A 26,515-nucleotide genomic window follows, 5' to 3' on the forward strand; every position below is an offset into this window, starting at 1 on the left:
TTGTCCTGCAATGCAGAGACTCTAACTCAACCACTTTGTTGGTGCATGCTGCACTAGCTCGTGGTAATAGTTTTGGTGAACATATGCAATGTTATAAAACAACTGGGGATAAAAGTCCTCATCATCCAAAATAAATGTGAGTGCATGTGTGCATGCCAGAGACGCACAGTTGTTATTGTACTACTACTGACATTCCTGAGGTGTGTAACATCTATGTAATACCCTTCAAGAAACAATCTGTATTTAAAAGTGATTTTTTTTTTTTTTTTAAATCATTTTGTCTCTGAACTTGGTTTAACTTCAATTGCTGGTTTTCATAAGGACTGGATATTTATCAACAACTAGAAATAAACACATTTACAGTGTGAGTAACTGAGTTACTACTTCTCAACATGGTTTTATAGAATACTTCAACCTACAACTCAGGCTGATAAATTAATTTTGAAGGGTATGAAAAATCCTGTTCTATGTCTGGAAGCTCCTGCTTTGGTTAAGAACTTCATTTCTGTTAATACAAGAAGTGCTGAAAATTATCAGTGTTATCACATTGAATCAAACCAGCTAAATACCAGTGAGTCATCTGTTCCATGCAGACCAGCATGAGCTCCTGTTCAGACAGTTAACAGCTAGTTAGCTCTGGCAGACCTGTCCTGCAGAGGAGTTTAAGCTAAGTCAGCCATCATGACTGCATTGAGGCACAGTCTGCTTGTAGACAATGTGAAATAAAGGTGGCAACTGACATGACAGGAAGGGGAGGAAATTCATAGCAAAAAAAAAAAAAAAAAAAAAAAAAAAATCAATAGAAAGTGATTCTATTCATAGAAGAGATTCTATTCATCTTCTCCTAGAGGACGGAGATGCATATACAAAGGTCATAAGTGGATCTAATATGAAAACCCCAAAATTGCCTACAAAGATTTATATAATCCAGTACATAAATCTCACTAGCATTACTTATAGTAGAAAACTTATTTACCTTGGTCAACAGTGTTCTAGTTTAAAGGGAGTATAATCCATTGATAAATCAGGGTAAAGTGCTTTAATTTCACCACGTGCTTGATAAGCAATCTTAGACAAGTTCCTGAAGCACTCTGTAACTTCATGTATGATGTGAACATTGCACAATAATTACAGAATGAATATTGTACAATATTGTTTTAAAGAAGTATTGCAGAGCCTAATACTAAAGTGTTAGTGTCTCCATTACTCTGTAAATTGCTTTTGATTATAAACACAATTTTGCTCTCCATTTCCAGCAAATAAAGCTACATGGAATTTGAAAATTCAGTCCAAGAACTGAAATAAGAATTTTTAAGACACTCCTGAACTGGGAGCCAAAAAAATCATGTTTCCCATAAGGGAGAAGGAAGACTGGCAGAATATTTTTTTTCCTCCAAAAACAGGCTGTATCAGACAAAGTACTGATACTGAGATGATTTAAATAATGTACCGTTGCTTTTTTGAACAGGTCTTAATATGCAGGTGGAGAATCAACAGGAATTTAAATGAAACCAGTTGGGGATTTGAAGGGAGTGATGTAACAGTACACTTGCTGTAGTTACTACACTCCCTTCAAATTCCCCAAGTCTCATGCATAAACCTAACCTCCTATTTGGGTATATATATTTTTTTTTTGAAGGGGGGGGGTGGGGTGGGAGAGAAGATGTTGTTTTTTTTTTTTTTTTTTTTTTTTTTTTTAAATAATGTCTTTGTGCATTGAGCACAACTAGAACAACATAGTCATGTAGATCTATAAGTAACTAATAAGCAGCTTGCTGGCATTTGCACATCTGCAGTTCTTGTATAATGAAAATACATTGAACAGATGTCTGAGGCCTGTAAGAATTCTGATTTTGCATGATAGCAGTTGTCATTTATATAGTTGTGTTACTTCAAACCTGATGAGTTTGTTATCATAGAAAAGGCAGAGTGTTACTTTACAGTTACAAACTTGACTCCCCATTCTTTATGAAACTGCTTCTTTTAAGCAAATATTCTTGCAAGGGGGAATATATTTATGTCATGGACGTTTTTCCATCCTCATTCCACCTTACCTAGCTTTCCATGGACATATTTTAAACGGTGTTTGTGAAGTGTTGTATAAAAATACTCAAGCTAGGCCAGGTACTGGCTGCATTTCTACCATAAGACTGTAGCAACCTGTGAGATTTTGTCCTGGTTCTGGCTTGACTCGAGCTCCTGTTGGTTTGGCAGCGGGAGGAGCTGCAGCACACTGAGACCCCAGGGGCTCTCCAGGCCCCAGAGCCCTCACCTGTGTGCGGGGGCGGGGGGAGCACAGCTGGAGGGCTGGGCCCGGATTGGCCGATAGTCCATGTCATGTGACACTGTGCTCACTATATAAAGGCAGGAGTGGGCTGGGAGGGGCTCTCACTTTTGGGAGTGTGGCTGTGGGGCCTGTGTGTACCGGATCGCCAGCTGGAAGCAGGCGGGAGGTGAGCAGCTGTATTGTCCATTACCTGTTGATACTGCTGTCCGCGTGTTGTTCTATTACTGTTATTAAACTGCTTTTATCTCAACCCGTGAGTCTCCCTTTGCCCCTCCGATTCCCTCCCCATTCCCAAGTGGGGGGAGGGTGGGTGAGCGACTGTGTGGTGTTTAGCTGCTGAGTAGGCTCAAAGGATGACAGATTTTTTGATCTATGTAGTACTACACAGTCTGTAACATTGAACCCTGGAAGTACTTTATGAGAGGGATCGGTCACATAGTCTTGACTTAGCAGATGGGAGGAGTGAGGCAGTAGGACAGGGTTGCTTTTCCATAGGACAGTCAGCTGGAAGTGGAACTGGGGACTGCCAAGTCCTTGTCTGGTTTCCCCCCATCAGCCAGGGGCAGTGAACTGGGCATTACAAATCAGCCAACTTCACGTTTTTAGAAGGATGCTTGGTACTGTTAAAAGCTTGTAAAAGATACTGATCACATCGTGTGGCAGTACAATGATCTATTCTTTGAGCCAAGTCTGCTTATTTTCACAGATGGGAATGCACATTTCCATAATTATATTAAATGATTTATTTTGAATAATATTCTATGATTAGACCACTTAACTGAATGAGAAATATATTGTTATATCAAAGTCATAAATTTGGATTTGAATTCTGTTTAATTCACATCTTACTCTTATTAGGTGGTGAGAGAGCTGTCAGTGAAAATCTTTTGGTCCAAGAGGCTACGAAGTGCCCTTCATTATCAATAATTATGTCTTGCCCAGAGGAAATATTTTTGTTCTGTCTTTTCTTTGTAGAGAACATTTCTGTATAGGGTGGTTGTTAGAATGAGACTGTAGCTGACACTTGGAATGGGTCAGGGGGTGAAATTTCTCAGGCTTGGATGTCTAGCTAGGATTTGGTCAAACTTTGTCATGTTCTGCTGTTGATTGTACTCAAATTGACAGGGTAATTAGTTTTTTAAAAAATAGTAACATAGAGACCATCTCTATAGTAGTACAGCAAGCATTTGAGGTACTTGGAAGCAGTTTTGAGACCCTGCCCAGTGAATCCTGTACTATCTGTAAAGCACAAGTGCTCATTCAGAAGAGAACCTTCCTATAATTAGTAAAAATTTTAATAGTTTATCAGTAGTGCATGACAGGAAGTGTTGCTCTTGATTTTGAGGGTGTTGGAGTGCACATGCATGTATTCGTGCATATTTGAAGGAAAAAGTTACTAAAAGGGAGGTAGCTCCTTTAGTTTGCTCAATAGTGAGAAGGATTTCATTTGAATGTATGAAGGTATTTTTAACACTGATATATTGTATTAGCACCTGTGAACTGCTGACTCTTCTAAGTGTAAAATCTTGGCTTTCCGGAGAGGTGAAATAAAACTAGGGCATATGAGCAGCACTGTAGCATGGCAGCTATTAACTGCCCATGGGAAGTGCCAATATTTAAAAATAAGAAGGAAACTAATATATGTCTGGATTACAGTCCTCAATCACTATTTCTTTTATGTTTTACATTTTGTTCTTTCCAATAAATAATAAGCCTTCTTACTGGAGTCATAAAAAAAAGCTACACATCATTTATTACATGCAGTTTCCACACACTTTGCTGATGAAGAAAATTTGTTATATATTTGCTGTTTATTAAAGCACAAATTCTTGCTTTTATATGAGGGAATTTGAACTCAGAGTTATCATCTCGACTATTCAGCCTAGGGAGATCTGAAATATTTTTGAATTTGCATGCAGAAGGTGTTAAATGATAATTTCATTTAGCATTGTATGTTGAGTTTTTTTCCTAGTTTTTTTAAATTGTGAGCCATCTAAGACCTCTTTTAAAAAAGAGCTGAAGAAATGTATTGTTTGTTCTTATACTACTAACACTTTGAAATCCAGCATAGCTTTGTATTAGAAACCTAAGTGGTTTTGGAAAGTGGTAAAACAATCTGCAGGCAAACATATGTTTTCAAGTGGTACTCAACATTTCTAGCTGGTTGAGCTTCTTTCAGTGTCAGGTAAAGACTGCAAAGTATTCACGGTACAATTGATTCATACAAGGTCTAGTGTTTCCAAAATAAACTGGATTTATTTGTTATTCTGTATATTCTCAGGACAGCTATCCTAGGCATAAGGCTCACAGTACATTAACATGGTGGGTGCCCCAGTGTTGCCCCAGGGAGCAGCGTGGTGGGAAGGTGGTTACAGTTCCTGGAGCAGATGATGTGACCTCCTGCCAGAAGTGCCTTCAAGCAGTGGCAACCTCTTCCCAGGTGTTTCCCAGGTGCATAATGGACACGCAGACTGTGTGTGGGTTATAGATTGGGAGAGGGTCCCCCGTGCTGGTGGAGCACCAAGGATCAGTCCCTGGCTTGCTGCTGGGACGTAAACACATTGGTGTGGTGGTGCGTGTGCCTCGTGTGCTGTAAATCGGATGTTCTAGGTTTAAAGAGTTTAGAGGGAGTGATCCTGTTACATGAATACTGTTCTTAAGGAGGCCTTTCTGTTTCTCAGATTCAGCTCAAACAATCATGCTAATATGAACCACATTTTATACTGTAAGTGGAAAACATTGTTGGAAACCTCTTGACCTCTTAAGGAGGAATCAGTAGATGCATGTGTGTTACCAGAGAAGTGAGAGCATAGAAGAGTTTATGGAGAATTAATGCAAGATGACTCAGCGAACAGGTTGCTGGTTTTTGTAAGGCTTGGTGTTTTTTTTTTTTTTTTTTTCCTTGTGTTAATTTTCTGTCAGATTAGAAAGCTGTGTCATTTTATATGAAGGTTTGGCAAGTTCCAGATCTAATCCAGATGAAAACAGGGGGAGCAACAGGCTGGATGTGGGGAAAGAAAAATAGGACACCTTGATGTAGATAATCTTTCTTTAGCCATGAGGCAGATGAATGAAAAACATGACCAGAGGGATGTTCCTTTGTACATGCCTTTGAAAAGTAGCCTCCTAGACAGAAACCTATTCAAGAAGTTTGTAAATACCTCTCAAGTAAAGCCAGCAGGAAGAGCTTTGTTGACTATACAGCTTTTCGTTGTGACTTGAAGGCTAATGAAGCTGTGCTTTTTCAGGCTGTAGAAGTCTAGGTGAGGACTGATTTCCTAAAGCTGTTAATGCCCACTGTGCTCCTGAATGCAGTTTGGCTTGTGTTGTTACATTATGGTAGTGTGTTTGGTCAAATATACTATGTCATGTCAACATACCTATAAATTTTCTAGTTCTGAACTGAGATAGGAGAAGGTCCCATCGATGCTTTTTTTTTTTTTAAAGAAAAAAAGGTGTAACATTCTTGGAATGCAATGAGTTTACTCCACAGGACCATTGTGTGATAATTATTGCTCGTTACATTATAATGAGCACTTGCTCTATTCATTGTGGAGCTTATTATATTTTAATGAGTGTTGTGACTCCCCTGCAGAGCAAAATTCAAGAATGTCCCCATGCACGTGGCTCATTTAAATGGATGTGTTACATGTTTTGGGACTTGTGTGCATGTACTTATTTGCAGCATATAGCTGTAGCTTTGCTTTTAAAAACGTGGTATTACTTTTCTTAACTTTGCAGAAATCCAAAGCCATGGATGCTTCTATACTTAGCATTCATATTTCATACCAGGTGGAAGATGAGTGGTTTTATTAAGACTTGTGTGTTAAAGGAGAGTTAGTAAATATTTTGTTCAAGACTTCAATGTGTTCACTAAAATTAAAGCTTATGAATGAATGTGATTTCGTATGACCCACTCCAAATCTACAGCATTCAGGTTTATGGTTTTTGAAAAATAATAAATATTTAAGTAAGGTTATAACAACTGTAAACTAAATAGAGGAACCTTAAAATGAATTGGCTTTTGTCTTCTGAGGATCGTTGACATTCTGGCATCACTGTATTCAGGAAAAGGAGGACTAGAAACTGAATGCCATACAAATTGATTTGTTGAGAAGGTCTTAAGCCAGTCAGTCTGTCTAGTCAGTCTTTGTAGATTGCTGGTGATCTTGCTGTGACACCAAAGCCTTTGAAAATGACTTTCCTATAATGTGGATATCCTGTATATGGATATAGTATTAGTCCTAGAGGAAAACACTTTGCTCTTCTCTATCATCTTCTGATGTTGCCACACAAGCAGCTTTAAAATGAGGCAGACTGTTTGAAAAATACTATTGTATCAACATTCAGACTTAAAAATATGAACTGATTTTCTTATGTGGCAAAGTTGTTTATCCTTTGTGAAACCCGAAGGCCACCTTAATTTTCTTATATTAAACACCTGCAGTATTAGTAAAATCAAGCTGATAGATAACTCTTTAATCAAACCGTACTTTTATTTTCTGTACCCTTCCTCTATTGTGTCACTTTTATTTGCAAAACTTTTACCATCCACAGGGAATTGTAAGCAGGAATTTACTGAATTTGAGTACACAGCAATTATTTATTGGCTGATACAAACAGTAGATGGGTAAGGCTAACCTGCTCCTAGGCAGAACATTATAATGTCTATTGGCATTATAATGCCTGGATATCGACTCCTGCTGAGTCCCCACCCACCAGCCAGTTAGCACTCAGGTGAACCTCCTTTACTGATGAGGATGGGACAGTGTTCTGACTGAATTTTTGTCTTCCCAACTTGCCACTTTTATTCCTCATGACTTTATACTTTTTCATTACTTTTTTCATTACTGCTCACTCTATATTTTGACTTCTGTCTTTTTTTTTAGTTGTAGCTGCATTAGAGGTCCAAGTTCATTGCTCCATTTTGGTGGAGTCCTCAATATACCTGATGTTAGAGAACATTATGTTTGGAACAAAGATGGACTTTGATTACTTACAGAAACAAAGAACTTTCAATGGATAGTTTAAATCCAATTTGGCCCCATCTTTGCTATATCTGTGAATATATTTCATCTGCAGGAAATGTTAGCTTAATGATCTGCACATAGTGACTGGCATTTTAAACTCCTGTCTCATATGTCATGCCAATGAAAGGTAGTGTTGTATACCTGATGTGCAATTCTGCTGACTAATTTTAGCAATTGATTAAAAAAAAAAGCAGAAAGGAAAGGATAAAGGAGATGAAATAAAGAATTCAATAAAGAAGTAAAAGCATGTCATTTAAGAAAGAGATTGAAACCTTTTTTTGGATATGATACAAGAAAAAAAGGGCATGACTAAACCTGATTTTTGCTCTTCTTGAAGTGTTGTTCCAGATTATTGTAGTAAAGGTGTCAATTAGAGTCAGCTCCTTTATACCTTCTTATCTTTTTCTTTTCACAAGAAGATGTAGTTAGTTTCATAATGAAGTTAATGGTTTTTTTTTCCTCAGGAAGCTATTTATGTAGCAGGTACTCCTAAAAGGATTACAGGCTTAGACCAAATAATCAGTGTTTATAAATTATTTTTAGGATATTATGAGCAATATACTAGATACTGAAAATTATGCTTATCTTCTGCTTCATTTTGGCTCACCAGGGAAAGATATATTTGCATACCAACTTGGATCCCAACCTTGAGATGTGTTGGCATCCTCAGCCAAGGGCCTCAGATTTCTATTGGCACTCCAGCTCAACAGCACAGAAAGAACTTTTGCAAGGGAGATGGCTTCTGTCGGTACTAACCTTCTCATCATACCAACCAAAGGGCTTCTCCATAGCTACCATTGTTACTGTAGCCTGAATAAAATGCACAGAAAAGTTGTGTTCAGGAAGCAGGACTTACTCAAGAAGCCTTCTTCAGATGTATACATCTTGGTTTTGGATGCTGGATACCGTCAGCCTTGTTGCATCTGTAATAGCTGTAACAGTAGAGCTGAAATCATCTTTACAGATTTAGGAAACTGTTCCTCCATCCAATTGCTTGCCTCTGTCATTTGTATGATAAGGAGGTTTCTTCTTGCTATGAGGACTAAATGAATTCTGCATTTCAAGTCTTTGCATAAATTGAGGGAAAGAGCCCTACTAACCAGACAAATTTTTCAACACTTGAAAGATGCTAAGTAGAAAACATGACTCTTTTTTTATAGTATGGTCCAGTTGAAACTTATCAGCTTTTTTTTTTCCTTTTCAGCTTACCTTAAAATGACTGGTCTGTTTAAATCTGTTATGCATTCTCATGCAGATATTTCCTTTGTCTTTGTCCCTCAAAACATAAACACATCCTTTCATTTTTATTAGCTTACTCTGCAAGGTGTAAATAACTGTAACAAATACACCATTCCTGTGTGAGACATCTCAAAAATATTGTTATTGAATAGATTCCCAAAGGCCCTGTGAGACTGGCATCTTAACATTTATTCAGTCTGATCCTCTACCGTTTGCACTTTCTCAGTTCGAAAGACCACATAATTCTCTACTGCCTAAAGGCCTGAGAGATTAGTTTTTCTCACAAGCAAAATGAATAGGTATTTTCAGCTACCTCCATTTTGTTTAAAGTTTGTCTTTGAAAGCTTAGCATGATGAATTTGAGATTTCCTTTCAGGCACATACCTATTTCTTTCCATTACTTATATTTTAAGGTTATACTTCTCACTCCTCATTGCTCAAGTGCAGTAGAGGATTATTGAACTCTTCTCTGTCAGGTAGCTCCAACAGTCTGCAATACTACTTTTTCTTTTGAAGACCTTTTTATACCTAAAGTGGCTTGTGGTATCTTTGATGTTGCTTAATTGGAGTCTCAGAAGTGAAAAAAATAAATGAATGAATGTGAGCTGCATGCCTAAGGTTGTACATAATTTTATTTTTCTTTTCTTTCAATCATTCTTCTATTCTTACACCTTATGGTCAAGTAGCCCTCTAATGCTGTTGCTTTATTTATCCCTATCACCGATTCCTGGATTTGAGTCTCTCAATTATCTGTTTCCTACACCTAGTACAGAATCTCCCAAATTTGCATTTGTCTTTGTTCCCTCTGAATCCCGCTCAAAACTTTTAACTGGTCTCTTTTTTAATGGCTTGCCTTTCTTGAACAGTTATTTTTCATCCTGTCTTCTCTAGTTGTCTCACCTTAGTTTAGGGTTAAGTTTCTTAGGATAGGACTCTCTGTCTTAGAACTCCATAAAAACACTGTTCACACAGAAAACTCAGCAGAAGTCCTACATTACCCAGTGCAACACGATGGCCCAGCTGCCAGTGGTTCCGTGGAAAAGGACATGGGGATCTGGTGGGCAGTGAATTACAGGCAAAGCAGCCACACACCCTTGCAGTAAGGAAGGCTTCCTGATGGCCAGGCACAGTTGCCAGGTTGGGGCAGAGGATTCTCTTCCATTGTGGTGGGACAGCTGTGTCCAGTTTGCAGTGCTCCAAAACAAGGAGGTCAAGAAAATATTAAGTGTTGAGTGGGAGGCCACTGTGGTGCTGGAGGATCTGTTTTGACAGGAGATAAGAGAAGTCATCACAGCAGTAGAGAACCCAGAGCCAGGCTTTCCTGGGAGGTGCACAGCAACAGGATGGGACAGTGGCCACAAGTGACAATGAAGGAAACTCCCATTGGATGTAAGGAGGCAACTTCAACAGGGAGCGAGGTTAAGCACTGGGACAGGTTGTTTAGAGAGGGACCTCCATCCCTGGCAGTTTTTGAAACTCATCTGGATAAGACCCTAAAGTAATCTAACCTAACTTGGAAGTTAGCCCTGCTTTGAGGAGGATTCTGGACTAGACGATCTCCAAAAGTTCCTTTCAACTTATATTTTCAATTTGTTGTCCAGCCTGCAGTCCTATTTGCAGTAAGTGCTTATCGTTTGCTATTTTTAAAAAATAAGTGTGAGTTCTGTGGAGTTATATGGCAATTTCACAGGGATCAAATCCAATTCTAAGTCTTCAGCAATATACTTCTTTAATAATCTTGACATGGGAATGTATTGCATCTATTAAGTGTTCATTTCTAGTCACCTTGGATGTGAATGTCTAGTCCAATCTTCAGTAACCGAATAAACCAGATTAGACATTTAGATAGACTCACTTTTGGAGTATACTTTTTTACCTGCACTGATTATGAAGCCAAGCGCCCTTCTTCCAGCAATATGTATTTTTGTAAAAAGTTAAGAGTATTTGTGGAGATGTAAGAGCATTAGTGAACTGAAAAAGTCAAGACTCGGAGCCACAGAAGGATAAGCAGGACTTGCTTGTCGTAATGACGAGAGCAGAATTGATTTATAGAGTTTGACATCTTAAGGCCAAAGGAGAACATGAACCTGTGAAGGTGAAACAAAATGTTTATGACATGTTATGATAAGATACAGAAAATAGAGTCTGATTACCAGGAGAACCAGAGATTTCTTTGGCATTGGAGTACTATCTGAGGGAAAGAAGTTGAAGTCCCATAAAGCAAAATGACTCAGATGGACAGGAGAGTTTTCTAGAAAATAATAAGAAAAAGCTTGTTTGTGTGCTTAAAATATTACCTTAATTTCTGAGATAACCCTCTTATTTAGTAGGGTAGAATTTAAAATTCTTCTGATTTCTCTGAGTTTCGAATTATTTCTTTCCCCTCAAGTGGCATGTCACCAGAATTATGAGCATTGATTTACAGTGTGGCCTGGCAGAAAATACTAATCTGTAGTGTTTTTCTCAGTGGGTTGGGGCTTAGCTGGCATTAAGCAAAAGGAAGCACCAACTGCCATGAAGGACTGAGTCTACTACTTCATTTCTGTGTATGTTTAATATTTTCCTAATTTCCAGTGCAGCTGCATTTGATAATCCTAAGTAAATGCTACATGTGTAGTGCATTGTGAAACCTTCGGAGAAATCTCAAACAACCTTATTATCTTCCCTCATCATATGCTAAATAGCGTGGAGAAAATAGGTCTCTTGCAGATGGACACAGACAACAATGTGGACATTTCATTATCCAAGATACCATCTTTTTCATTACTCGTGATCTTTTTTCAAGAAGAATAATTCCATGTTGTATGTTTGTCTGCTTTAAATTCTGTGGGAGTGTTTTTTTCTTAAAGCAAAAGTATTTTTAAATTATTTTGCTGAGTTGATTTCATCCTTTAGTTTTAATGTTTTAAATTTTCTTTATCTGGAATGTGAGACCTATTCTTAGGCAAGGAATGTCTCAGTATCAGCTCAGTGAGATTACTTTCTGTTATGATTTACATGGACTACTGTGTTTCGTCTTCTCTCAAACACTATTGAATCTATCAGCTGGCACCTGATGGAATCGTAATTGAGCTCAACTGCCAGCTCTGGCCAGCTACTTCAAAATAATCAAATGTTTCTATTTCTTAGAAACGTTAAGAACGCTGTATCATTTTTGCTGTTGCAGTGTCTCTTAGAAAAAAAAAATAGGTGTTTCTACTTTTTTTTGAATGAGAGGTTAATTTAGATATTTTTTTTCCTTCCCAGCATAGAAATCAAAGTTTGTTCTCACCAGACAGAAATTATCCAAGTAGCTATTTAATTCTTAGCTTTTCTTTATTTTCCATGGAAACAGTGTGTCATCTGTTTGACTTTATTACAGATTGTGGACCATGGAGAAAGATAACATGGCTTATTTCTGGTGTTTATTGGTGTCTACTTGCCTTTTTTATAATTGAAGGGTTAAAGATGCAGTGTAACAGCAACATTGCTTTGCAATTGCCTTTGATTTTCCCATCTAAAATTGATATTATCCTGGACAGAACTAGGCCTACAAACACTTCCTGATCCAGTTACTGAAAAGGGACTAAATTAAATTAATATTTCCAATGCTATCTCAGTGAGATCTTCTTTTTAATTTCTAGGTGTTGTGAAATGAGCAGAGAATGAATTTCATTTGAAGTAATCGGAGAGGAGAAGCACAGCCTTCTTGCTAGAGCACTGGTCTGGAGTCCAAGAAGAAGGTGAATTCACTGTTTCCTTACTTGTTGCAACAAAGCAATTTTTAGCTTGTGTAGCAGGCAACATTTACTTGCATTTAATGATCAGACTTGGTTAGATACATATCCAAAGGCGCTGAACCAATGCCTGATTTTTACCACTGGGTCTGTGGGACTTGATAACAAATGGACTCTTAGAGACAGGCTTTAGATGTACCCAATTTATAATCTCTGGAACTGGCCGTTGTGGCCATAAAATGACCAAGGAAGGGGAAGAATCAGGAAGTCCCAAGGTATCTGGACTGTCTCCTTAAGGGACCCTACTCACAGCACTTTCTCTCAGCTGCATAGTAAATTTTAAATGTTGCTGTGTTCAGTAAGCACTTCATGTCAGCTACTTCCATCTATGAATATGGCCAGTTCTGGAATAAGTTTTATCTTGTAAAGTTATAGTTTTATTAAATGCTGCTACCTGCCCTGTGAGAATCCTTCTCGTTTCATAGCTTTATTGGTTTTGGCTATTTCATAAAAGTATGATAGCATAGAAAACTGAGGAGTTCTGTTCCTTTTTTCAGTTCCATAAGACAGAGCTTTTTCTTAAAGCCATAGACAAGCTCTAATAGGGTTTACTGTTGTTTCTGTGGTATCCTGCCACTATTTCCTCTGATGTATCCTCCAAAACTTTAAGGCTGTGGTCTGAAATGGTTTTGGTTGCCACTGAGCTTGGTGGAAATATTACAGCTCCGAGCCTACCTTAGCTGCTCTTCACCACATCCTGCCAGAAATTATTATATCCTCCTGTCTCACAGTAGAATTGCATCTTTAGCCTCTCCTTAACTTGTCTCTGTCAAATAACCTGCATTTAAAAACAAAGTTTAATCTGATACTAAATGTTTTGGCTGGCACCAACACTGGCTATGCATGCAGTTAAGCTAGCAGATCTGAGGAGGCAGCAACATGCAGAGAAAAAAGATGTTAATGAGCAACTGGGGCAGGTCGTGGATGGCAACTTTTTTACTTAAGTTACTGTCATCCAAAAAAGATATCTAGTAACAACTGTGTAGTTTTAGAAGTGTGAAAAGATGGGTGGAAAGCTAGCAAAATATGTCATAGATTTGAAGATAAAAATAATTTTTTCTAGACTTCCTTTTTTGCTTCTTGTCTTGCTGTGATTGGCTCCAAATGCAAGTTTTCCTTCACATAACATTATATTTTTGTCTGGCAAGCAAGTGGGCAGTGCTGCCTCAGTATGAGATTATTTTTTTTATTTTAAATGCTCAATTTCAATTTAGAGAATTGGGGAATGAACCCTGTTTAATGAGCAGGACTTACTAAGATTAACTCTGAATATAATGGGCCAGAAATTTTGCTGATTAATGCCTGATGCAGTATCAGTGAAGTGAAAACCATTGCATAGAATGTAACTCAGAAATAGCTTGTGAACACATGCAGAAATATTTCTTTGTCAATTTTTTGATTTCTCTCGAGTATTTCCTAGTACCTGAAGGTCTGCAACATTGCTGTCAAGAGTTGTGATTGAGCCTGCAGGTAGAGCAGTTGACGTAATGTCCATTAAGTCTAAAGATTATTTTTTTCTCTCCTCAAAAAACTTCTAGCCAAATGTTACTCTGGAAGTTTTGAGGCACTGATCATGGTTGTTTACAATAGTCTTGTAGGGGCAATATGGTTAAATGTGCTTTGGCATACCTCACAGAAATGCATGCTTCCTTGCGAAGATAAAAAAAGAGTATAAATCTAGGTCGATGTATGTTTCTATGTGTCTGTGTGGTTATCTGTGCTCATACGAAGGCTTACTTTCTGGTAAACACCCACAAAAAATAAGTATGTGGAAAGACCCAGGTGCTGCACTGTCTATACCTCACCATATTATTATTATCATAAATAATAATAACCATTTTAAATTACATTCATCATTTATTTAATGATTTTCTGTAGATCTGTAGAGGAGTACTAAGTTTGTACATATAGTTTCCATATTCTAATGGGCCTGGAGTTGACTCATTAAACAATGAAATAGAGATGGTTTTGTAGCTAGATGTCTCAGTCTAGTTACTAAGGGGAAAAAAAAAGGTTATGGCCTACATAGTGCACTTCTGAGACACTGTTCAACTTTCACTTATTTTGTCAGTAGATACTGGCAACTGATTGGAGCTGATAAAATCATAGGAGATTTCTTTCCTGGATTAGAACAGTTTCTTGATTTAGCTATAATACTGCTTATTTTTGTTCTTAGTTTACAATTATTCAGAACACAAATACTTTACAGTCACTGTAACCACAAAAAGTTTAATATACAGAACAATTTAAGTTTCCTAATAGAGAACTTTTATAAAGAAAATATCAAAGTTGTTACTGATTATGCTTGTCTAGTGTTATGGCCTTATTAAAAACTGTAGAGGGAGGAAAATCTAGGCATTGATCTTTACTTTCACAGATTCTTAAATTTATGTAGTGTGGTTAATTCTGTTGCAGTAGTGGGATAACTTCGTTTATAATGCTGGGCATCCAGATAAACCTGCAGAGAATTGGAATTGGGTAACCTGTTGGCTCGTAGGTGAAAAAGGCTGAAAGACCATCTAAGACTACATATTGTAGCTTCTTTCCTTGCAATATATGTGACATTTGAATGATATGGGAAGGTTCAGTTGTTCGATCTATAAAGGTACCCACAAACCATGACCAAGATAAAAGGCACGTGAAGTGGAAGGTCATATCTTCTTCTCAGATTAATGGTTCTCGGGCTGTAGGTGATTTAGCAAGTAACACTTGTTGAAAAATAGTTTTGTGAAAATCTTTCATCCTCCCCCCCCCCCCCCCCCGCCCTGGGAGATACTTTTGTTATATCTTTAGAAGGTTGTTTGTTTTTTTTTTTCCTCTTTTCTATTATCATAGATCCTGAAGTGACTGAGTACTATTGTAGGCTAACCTTGTCTAACAAAGTAATATCTGAAGAAGTAAAACAATGCCTAAAGTAATACCAAAGTGAAAAATGTCAGGATGTCAAAAACGTCTTCTAGATGGGTTAAAAGTTGCTTTCAGGAGTGCATAAGCGAAAGGGAAAGTGAAGAAATTAGGTCTGTTGGGCCTAACTCCAAAATACATATTGGTATGAAAACTAGCAGTGCTCCACAACGACAGGATTTTGTCTGAGAAATGCAACCAGTGATATGGCAAGAGCCTACAGCATGTCAGCTGGCTATGGTTCAGATTTAGCCTTGTTATAAACAGGTTAAGCATTTTTTCTTTTACAAGTTCATTGTTTATAATTACTTTTAATGTTACTGTTGTCGGGTTTTTTTTTGTTTTGTTTTGGTGTTGGTTGGTTGTTTTTTTTTTTATAGGTTTCATTGTTTTGTTTTTATTTAAAAAGCAAAACCAAAAGAAGAAACTAGACTTGCTGAGTATGTTTCTCTGGCTTAGGACTGCAGGTTACCACAGGAGGGGTTTCTAGCACACTCTCTAGAGTTTTCAAAGGTAAAAGATTTCATGTAGAGTGGTTTCAGAGCTTGTATGAAAACATTAGCAGAGGAAAAAAGGTCTTCCAGTGGTCATTAAGAGGATGATTATGTATGTGCAAAACTCTCAACAACATGTGGAAGTATCTGGGACACAGAAAGAGGTTTTTACATATCTGTAGAATGTTTGAACATTTAACAAGTATCAAACTCCTCAGTCATCATTTTTTGGTCAAAGTGGGCAAGAAAGAGGAATGTAACTCATTATAGTAGGAATTAGATCATACTCAGTGCATTTCCATCTTCCTGGGCAGTGGAATATTTTGAAGAAAAACAAATGTCTTGATTAAGGTTAGCACTGGAGGAAATTAAAATTCCTCAAATTCCTGAAATCTGACACTGTGTGAAGAGCAAAAAAGAGAAGTATATCTCAAAATCTGAAAGTAACAACCTAGAAAATATTTACTCTTTAGGGTATTAAACTTATATGTATTACACAGTATAAGTAACAGCAACTAAGTAATCAAAGAAAGAAAAGGAGTAAAATCAACCTCCGTGTGTGCTCTCACCACTGCAAAAAAGCAACTTAATACATGGAAGAATTCTTCTGGTGGCACTTCAGACTTAGCAATTATCTCAGGACTTGACTGTAGTATATATCTATTTTTGGTTTATTTTGTTTTAATCATGACTGCAAAAGTAATCTGTGTCATAGGAAATAAACTTTTGCCACGACTTTGTAGTATTTTAGTTAAAATTTTAGAGTAGGCCTTAGGACATTCTATGCAAAGTTTTTCTGGGGGAAAGACCAATGTACAACTTCCTAGTAACTCTGTGAAACACTTATTGTGTTTGAAAAAAAAAAAAGTAAATTAAAATAAACCGAAAACCAGAAGTACCTCTTAATCATTTAAAAAGAAAACTGAAAAGAATTAATATTTTATATAAATGATAAATTATCTGATCTATTAGAAGGATAATTCTTCAGTTACAAATCTCCTTTATTGTGCTGGTTAGTCAGACCAGTGTACAGTTACAGATGTTGTAGAGAGAATCTAGAACCGGGAGATTTAGCCCTGCTGTGTGATTATTTTTTTCAAAGGTCTTCAAGTTATATTTTCAAGTAATTAGCACCCACCACTAGTTTTAAGATTTATAGAATTTCTCATTTAGTTAGTAAATAAGGGTCATTTTAATTCTAAATGAGTTAGGTGAAATCCCTTATTGAGAAATTTCTAATATTGTGAATGCAACATCTTGATTTGCAAATCAGAGGTCTATTTTGTTTTGTAGTTACATAGTCAGTAGATCTTAGCTTACTGTTTAATAAGGTTCACTTATGAATGATGTTGGCTGTGGACATTCTTATCAATCATTTTGTTTTTATGAAAGGAAGGAAACAACTGATGGGTATAAAGATGACTTTCAGATGAGTCTGGGTGATAGGCAGCAGGCACCTAGCTCAGCACTCTCAGCTGTTGGTGTCACGCTGCTGTGATGCAATTCTGTAGCATATGTCAATACTTCTGTGATCTTATGCAGTGTTAGTTCATTCTATGGATGTATTCCATCACATAAATTAACAGAATATGGAAAGAAAAGCAGTCAACATATTTATATAATGAAGTTGTTCAGATGTTTGATACATGCTACTGTGAAATGCCATGGTTTATGGTATTTCCTACCTCTCTGCTTGAATGTAAGTCATAAATACAGTTCTTTTGGATTACATACTGTACAGCCAAGGAAAGACATTTGAAATTGCACCTTTCCTTCATTTCTGAAGAGCGAGAATCATTTTATATCATGGAATGATTTGCTAGTTGGCGTTTGGAAAGGATGTCTACCTAAATTCAATCTGTTGCCTTTTAACCACTTATGTGGTTTGCTAGTACGTTGTTACCTAACCTGTAAAACACATACTGGATTCACAGTTGGCTACATCTTCTCAGAAGTGCAATGACATGTTCCTATATCTAAAACCTGTGCTTCTTAAAAGTTGCAAATAATATATTTTTGGTTTTAGATTTTGTGTGTACTTGAACTGCTAGATGATTTTAATTTTGTGTTTTGAGGACAATTTGTGCAAAATGATGCAGTCATGTATCTAACATTCAGAGTCATCTCTGTAAACACTATATGCTTGCTTATGTTTTGGCTTCTGAAGCTCATTTTAGTATGCCTTAAGTCTTTTCTTTTTTATTACAGTCTCTGTTCTCCACATTGCCTAATTATCTTACATGTTGTCAGCACTGTCTTTTACTGATTAGAATGACAGACCTGTAAAGTGCATAGATTTTCTCAGCTCCATTGATTGCAGTGCTGAAGAACAATCTAGTCTATGTATATGTGATATATTTTCCATATATATAAAGCGTATCTTTTTTTGGGTAATACCATATGGCAAGGTGTTGACATTCCATGTCATCCTTTATCTGTTTTTACCACAAAATGGTGTCTGAGATAGTGTTTCTGTACACATAAAAGGACAAAAAGTAAGCATATAACTTGCACTACTCTGATAATTCAGCGTCAATTTGTGCAAGTATGACTATAAGTGGTAACTTAAAGTTGCCTGGTTTACTTGACTAATTTTTTTCCCCTCAAGAGGAAAACTGGTCAGCTTTGAAGTGGCTTTATAATAAAACTGCAACAATGTAAAGCTTTTATTATAGATTCATATGCTTAGAAATGTTAGTCATGGCAATGGTTTGGAATTTTCTTGTTCCTCCTGTCTTGTAAAACTGGAGTTGAAAATTAGTATGTTCATGATCAGAAATGTCTGGACCTGTGGATTTTTCCAGTTCAACAGTATAAAATTTGCGTGGAATCTTGAATGAACTTTTGAACCTCTTGACTGTTTTTGCTTGGTACAGTAATAAGAGTGTTAGATTATGTCAACAACTGCATAGAATTTCATATATGGAAATGTTGATTTACAGAGACATATTTACGCTAAAAATAATTTTTTAGTAATAAAAAAATCTCAGACATATCCAGCCACAATTCACACCATCTTCACTGCTCACCCACTTCATTTGATGTAGTGGCTTATTTTATCACCCTTACTGTCTAAACTATAAATCAGACTTTATATTCACCAGATAAAAATGTAATCTAGGTCTTCCTCTAGAGAAGTATGAGAAGAGCTTCAGGTGTGAGCCTGAAATCTAGGAGCTGTGATAATATACAGGGAGAATTTGTAAGTCAAGCTCTTAAATGTACAGGTTCGTTCACGCTCTAGGCTTTAGTTTTTCTCAGGAATGTTTTTCCTCTAAAGAGTCAGGCTGATAAGAATGATTATTTCTTTCTTCTTAGGCTGGGATGGTATTCATCAGTCTCAGTGCAACTGTTCCATAATGTCTAACAGGCTAATTATATCAAAGGCACAAGCTAATTGATTACTTAGATCTCACTGTGAGGAGCTCTTGTTCATGTTTTCTTTATCTGTGGTACAGTTAAGTATTGTAGAGAAGTACACTTCTAAAACCTTATGTGTGAGGCTTGAAAGACTTCTGACATGTGCCAGCAAAGCTCAGAGAAATCTCACCTGGATTCTGATAACACTGGAGAAATTCTAAGATCTTCTTTTCTCTTTGACTCTATTGAATATTCTTAAACATTGGATTGTTATTGCTTAGAGCTCTGTAGAGGTGTGATACTGAAAGAAAAAATATCAGCTACAGCACAAAAACTTATTCATATACTCTTGCATCCATACTCTCACAGGCAGATGATCAACTGACTGAAAAATCCACATTTTTTAAAAATATTTTTCTTTATGTCCATTAATATTTCATATATTACTTGCATTATGATAACACCTACAGGTCATTGTTGGGATAATGCGTGGGGCTGGGTATTGCACTGATAGAATTAAAAATAAAAATATTGGAATTGCTGTGTCTTATAATTCTTTATAGTCCAATGTTACAGTATTTGCAACTTAAGTATAATTATTTCTGTGGAGTTTTGTGTATGACTGCCTAGAATACCTTTATGTATATTTGGTAGATGACCTTTTAAAAATTACAGTCACAGAATCATTTGTATTGGAAAGGATCTCTTGAGGTCATCTAGTCTGACCCCCCCTGGTCAAGCATGGTCAACTACAGCAGGTTCCTCAGGACCATGTCCAATTATGTGTTGAATATTTCTACAGATGGAGACTTTACAACCTCACTGGGAAACCTGACTGCCCACAGTAAAGACGTATTTTCTTGTGTTCATTTGGAATTTCCTGTGTTTCACTTTGTGCCAGTTGCCTCTTGTCCTGTCACTGAGCACCACTGAGAAGAGTCCGATTCCCTCTTAGTCATTCTCTCACTTCAGTTATCTATACACATTGATAAGATCCCCTCTGAGCATTCTCTTCTCCAGGCTGAACAGTTCCAGCTCTCAGCCTTTCCTGATAGGAGAGATACTCCAGTCCCTTAATCATCTTCCTGGCCCTTTGTTGGACTCTCTCCAGTATGTCCATGTCTATCTTTTACTGGGGAGCTAAGAACTGGACCCAGCACTCCAGATGTGGCCTCACCAGTACTAAATAGAGAGGAAGGATCACCTCCCTCAATATTTCAGGCAACACAGTGACATAGCAGTGATGGGGATGTGACATTCTGGGGATATATCTTTAATTTTCCAGTAAGGCTACTTTAAACATTACAAAGTTGGAAATGTCTGCGCACAGATGTCACCATATTTTCAAATTGACGAGAAATAAATATTTAGGAATTTGAACTTAATCAGTTATGTTTTTCATGCTGTGGAGCCCATGACTCAGTAAATACACTTTAATGGAGTTAAGAAATAAGATAATTTCTATTTTAAAGCTGTGAAAGACACCGCTTAGAATGAATTCATACAAAACTTCTAGCAGAATTTTGCAGTCTGAGTAAGTTTATAGCTAATTTGATCTCACACCCTGTTGGTATTGAAACTAATGAATGGCTTATGGTGTCACTATTCATAAACAGCCACATTACTGCTCACAAGATCTCTGAAAACTTGAAGCATATCCTTTGTAAAATGACTTATGGAAAGCCATGTAGTGGCTTCTTGACACTTTAATTTCTGTGTGTCACATTACATCATTTGTTAGTTTGCTTTTGCACTGAAGATAAAATATGATCTAACATTTGAAATTTCATTGGTTTCCATGTGGATGTTTTCATTTGGTTTTGATATTATGGTCATAGTTCCAGCATGCAGCTCAAAAGAGACAATATTCTAATTATTCTAAGTTTTAAAGTAAATTTATGAGTGAGGCCAAGTCACCAGCAAAGCTGGTGTGGACAACAAATGATTGCTGGCAATCAGGAGTAAGAGAAAATAAAACACACTTGTCAGCATGATGCATAAGGGCTCCCTTTTTAGCATGGCAGTAAAGGAGATATTTAAACTGGAGAATAAGGTAATGTTTATGGAGAAATTGTGAACATGGAGTATGACATGAAAGTTGAGAGAGATTTATTTGGAAATTGAGCAGATAGATGATGGATTTTGGACCTAGACAGATACTAAGGTGAAAGTTGAATGTAGTGCTGCTCAATGGAAGAAAAGAGCAGTGAGGAGAGAAAGTTTAAGTGAAAGGAAAAGAAGAGGCTACCTTTCTGTGATCTGACAAGGATTGGGAGTGTGGCAGAAGTGTCCTCTGAAAGGGATGGCCACTTCAGACACATCTTGCAGATCTTTGTAATACTCATAAGGGAAAATTAGCTAAGATTTGGATTTTTGTTTTTAGTTAATATAAAATGTTTCCTCATTTTGTTGCCTCTGGTCAGGGATGGTACATGTATAATGATTGAGGGACAGGCTTGAAATGTTATAGAATCATTTAGGTTGGAAAAGACCCTTAGGATCATCGAGTTCAACTGTAAACCTAACATTGCCAAGTCCACCACTAAACCATGCCCTAAAGCACCACATCTTTTAAATACCTCCAGGGATGGTGACTCAACAACTTCCCTGGGCAGCCTGTTCCAGTGCTTGACAACTCTTTCAGTGAGGAGTTTTTCCTAATATCTAATCTAAACCTCCCTTGCTGCAACTTGAGGCCATTTCCTCTTGTCTTACCACTCATTACTTGGGAAAGAGACTGGTGAGTTATGAAAAGGTACTGAATTTGCATTGGATGATATGCAGAGGCTATCCTACTATGTACTATTCCACTACTACTGAGGAGCAGATAACAGAGTATATCTTAATGAAAACACTTAAATTATACATTTTCAAAGTTGCTTTTCTCCATTCACTCTGTCCATTATTTTTGGGAAAAGGGTTTTGCATTGTGTTCTGTGAGTCATCAGATCTAGGAAGGAAGTGATTTGCAAAAGATTTTTCACATTAAATATGCTGTTATTTGTCACACAGACTGGAGGATTTTTTTCAGCTGAAAAGCTTGTGATCATGACAAATACTGTTGTATGAAAAGAAATGCAGACAGGCTCTCTGGCAGATGAGGTTTGCAAATGATGTCAGTTTTCAGAGGTGGAAAATGAAAGTGTAAACTTGAAATAATTTACAGTGTGAGAAGTATCCTATTTATTAAGTGAACTCTGCAGTAGTTGCTATTTCTTCAAGTTTTTTAGATATGACCCTGTACAGAGTTTATTCCAAAGAAGAGTCTCACTGAGAGCATAGAAAATATGGTTGAAATGTCATTTGAAAGGGAAAGGTTTAATCTCCTTTGCAGATACTAATTAAAACCAGTATTCCTGATAAATAATGCTACCTAAACTCCTACAGAATCTGGGGATCCAACATATCTTTATGTTAAAAAAATTGTAAAGGCTAGGCATATCCTGACACCTTTTTAAAAATATTTTATAACACTGCTCTCCTTCCATAGCTCATAAAAAATGTTATTAGACTAAAGCAGTTTGTGAAAAGGCTGTCTTGTGGTTTTAGAATCATAGAATTGTTTGGGTTGGAAGGGACCTTAAAGACCATTCAGTTCCAACCCCCCTGCCATGGGCAGGGACACCTTCCACTAGACCAGGTTGCTCAAAGCCCCGTCCAACCTGGCCTTGAACCCTTCCAGGGAGGGGGGCAACTACAGCTTCTCTGGGCACCCCGTGCCAGTGTCTCACCACCCATACAGGCAAGAACTTCTTCCTTAGATCTAATCTAAATCTACACTCTTTAAATTTAAAACCATTACCCCTTCATCCTATCGGTTCACTCCCTGATAAGGAGTCCCTCCTCATCTTTCCTGTAGGCCCCCTTCAAGTACTGGAAGGCTGCTATAAGGTCTTCCCAGAGCCTTCTCTTCTCCAGGCTGAACAACATTAACTCCCTCAGCCTTTCCTCATAAGTAAGATGCTCCAGACACCTGATCATCTTTGTGGCCCATCTCTGGACCCTCTCAAGGAGGTCCATGTCTGTCTTAAACTGGGATCCCCAGAGCTGAACACTACTCCACATGAAGTCTCATAAGAGTAGAAGAGAGGCGGAGAATCATCTCCTTCAGCCTGCTGGTCATACTTCTCTTGATGCAGCCCAGGATACAATTGGCTTTCTGGGCTGCGAGCGTACACTGCTGGCTCATAGTCAGTTTTCCATCCAGTACTACTCCCGAGTTGTTCTCCTCAGGGCTAATCTCCATCCACTCATTGCCCAGACTGTATTTTTGCATGGGGTTGCCTCAACTCACGTGCAGGACCTTGCACGTGGCCTAGTTGAACTTCATGAGGTTTGTACAGACCCACCTCTCAGGTTTGTCAGGGTCCCTTGGAATGCCGTCTCTTCCCTCCAGTGTGTTGACCTCACCGCACAGCTTGATGTCATTGGCAAACTTGGTGAGGGTACACTCAGTCCCATTGTCCATGTCTCCAACAAAGATGTTAAACAGCACTGACGAATGCCACTTGTTATTGGTCTCCACTTGAACATCGAGCCATTGACCACAACTCTGAATGTGACCATCCAGACGATTTCTTATGCGCTAAGTGGTCGATCCATCAAATCTCTCTCTCTCTAATTTAGAGACAAAGTTGTGTGGGACAGTGTCAGATGCTTTGTACATGTCCAGGTAGATGATGTCATTTGCTCTTCCCTTATACATCAACACTGTAACCCTCTTGCAGAAAGCTACCAAATTTGTCAGGCACTATTTTCCCTTAGTGAAGCCATGTTGGCTGTCACCAATCACCTTATTTTCCGTATGCCCTAGCATAGTTTCCAGCAGGATCTGCTCCATGATCTTGCCAGGCACAGAGGTAAGACTGACTGGCCTGTACTTCCCTGGGTCTTCCTTTTTTTCCTTTTTAAAAATGCGGGTTATGTTTTCCAGTCCATGGAACCTTCACCAGACATCCGCGAGTTCTCAAATATGGTGGGTAGTGGCTTAGACACTTCATTTTCCAGATCCCTCAGGACCCATAGACGCATCTCATCAGGTCCCATAGACTTGTGCCCCTTCAGGTTCCTTAGGTTGTCTCAAACCTGATCTTCTCCTACAGTGGGTGATTCTTCATTCTCCCAGTTTCCCTCCTGCATCTTGGGCAGTGTGGCTGGAGTACTTGCCTGTGAAGACAGAGGCAAAAAACTTGTGGAGTACTTCAGCCTTCTCTGTATCTTGGTAACCAGGTCTCCTGTTTCCTTACAGAGAGGGCCCACATTTTCTCTAGTCATCGTTTTTTTCACTAATGTACCTATAGAAACTTTTCTTGTTGCCCTTGATGTCCCTGGCCAGATTTAATTCTGTCAGGGCTTTAGCTTTCCTAATGTGATCCCTGACTGCTTGCATAATTTCTCTATACTGCTCCCAGGGTATATGTCCTTGCTTCCACCCTCTGTAGGCTTCCTTTCTGTGTTTGACCTTGTCTAGGAGCTCCTTGTTCATCCATGCAGGCCTCCTGGCATTTTTTCCTGACTTCCTCTTTGTTGGGATATGTTGCTCCTGAGCTTGGAAGGGGCAATCCTTGAATATTAACCAGCTTTCTTGGGTGCCTCTTCCCTCCAGGGCTTTATCCAATATTACTCTACCAAGCAGATTCCTGAAGAGGCCAAGATCTGCTCTCCTGAAGTCCAGGGTAGCGAGCTTGCTTTGCTCCCTCCTTGCCACCATAAGGATCTTGAACTCCACCATTTCATGGTCACTGCAGCCAAAGCTGCCCTTGAGCTTCACACTCGCCACCACCCCTTCCTTGTTGGTGAGAAGAAGTTCCAGCATAATACCTCTCCTTATTGACTTCTCCATAACCTGGAGAAGGACGTTGTCATCAATACATTCCAGGAATCTCCTGGACTGCTTATGCCCTTCTGTGTTTTCCCTCCAACAGATATTGGGATGGTTAAAGTCCACCATGAGGACCAGGGATTGTGAACATAAGGCTGCTCCTATCTTTCTATAGAGGGCTATATCTGCTCAGCCTTCCTGGTCAGGTGGCCTGTATCAGACCCCTACTATAACGTCTTCTGTCCCTGCTTTCCCTTTAATCCTGGCTCGTAAGATCTTGGTCAGATCCTCATCGATCCGAAGACAGAGCTCCATGCACTCCAGCTGGTTGTTGACATAGAGGGTGACCTCCTCACCTCATGTCCCCTTCCTGTCCTTCCTAAAGAGCACGTATCCTTCCATTCCAACATTCCAGTCACAGGAGCCATCCCACCATGTCTCCCTGATGCCAATAAGATCATAGCTCTGCAGGTATGTGCACATCTCTAACTCCTCTTGTTTATTCTCCATGTTACACACATTTGCATAGAGGCGTATAATTTGGGCCCCCGATGAAGCTGATTTACTGGCTGGAATTCCTTTGTGCTGCTCTTCAGATGCTCTTTTGCTGAGCTGTGACCCCTCTCCAGGCTCTGAGCATCTATTGCTGGCACTGGCATCTAGCTGGTAGCGGGATGGATTGAGGTTCCCCTGCCCCAGTAACTTTAGTTAATGAATCTGGACTGTTGAATTAAGTCTGATTAACCATATATTATTGGTTCCTATTCTTCATCTTTTTCTTATTCTCTGAATACTAATTTATGTTAGACATACCGAGTCACTCAATTGTACATCCTTATGTACATTTGAATTATGAAGAGCATCTTACGTAATTAAAATCTTGTATTTCTTTGTAACTTTTAAATGGTTCCATTTCTATTATGTTTGCTCTCTTAGTATAAAAAGGTTCTGTCAGTAATACAGTGCCATATATGTGCAATGTATCTCTATATGTTACTCCCAAGAAACAGCAAAATTATAATCCCTTTACACTATGATCTTAAATTTGTCCTGGAAATTAAAGAACAATAGAGTTTGTCTTAGTGTATTATCATGAAATTTTTGTGAGTCCTCACTATGAAAGGAGACATTATTCATCCAATTAAATTTCCTGGAACTGAGAAACACCTAATATCTAGTGGATAATTATAACTTGAAATAGTGTGTACTGTTTGCTCACATAGCTGTATAAAACTTATGGGGTCTGTACTGGCTAATGAACAAAGTGAAGCAGATAATAATATCGGTTGTTCAACTATTTTGCGGTATTGAAATACAATTTCAGATAGTGTTTCTTCTGCCGGTAGAATCTTTTTCTTGGCAAACACTCGAATAGGTATTTCCTAGATATACCAGTTCCAAGTGTCATCTATTGGAAGCAGCTTGTGCATAATGAAGATCATGAACAGGACTTTTACTGTTTAAGTAACAGACTGTTTTAGGTACTAGTCATCTGTGATCCTCATCGATTATTGCTGTGTTTAGTGATACTCTGATCACTTTGCATGTATAATGATGAGAGAGTATTCAGCTCTACACAGGAGTGTGTTTTATCAGTAAAAGGA

At 38.1% G+C, this 26,515-nt stretch overlaps 1 protein-coding gene across 14 annotated transcripts in view; it reads left to right on the top strand.

Moving 5' to 3' along the window:
* The window catches only part of CDH18 (cadherin 18), a 536,769-nt gene that overhangs the window by 271,918 nt on the left and 238,336 nt on the right, over positions 1–26,515 (top strand). For all 14 annotated transcript variants that reach the window (XM_042806880.1, XM_042806879.1, XM_042806882.1 and 11 more), the window contains one exon: positions 12,180–12,278. The gene's annotated coding sequence lies outside the window, so the exon portion shown is untranslated. The remainder of the gene's footprint in view (positions 1–12,179; positions 12,279–26,515) is intronic.

Source organism: Tyto alba, unplaced genomic scaffold, assembly GCF_018691265.1.
Source record: "Tyto alba isolate M040663 unplaced genomic scaffold, T.alba_DEE_v4.0 Super-Scaffold_48, whole genome shotgun sequence".
Taxonomy (NCBI): Eukaryota; Metazoa; Chordata; class Aves; order Strigiformes; family Tytonidae; genus Tyto; species Tyto alba.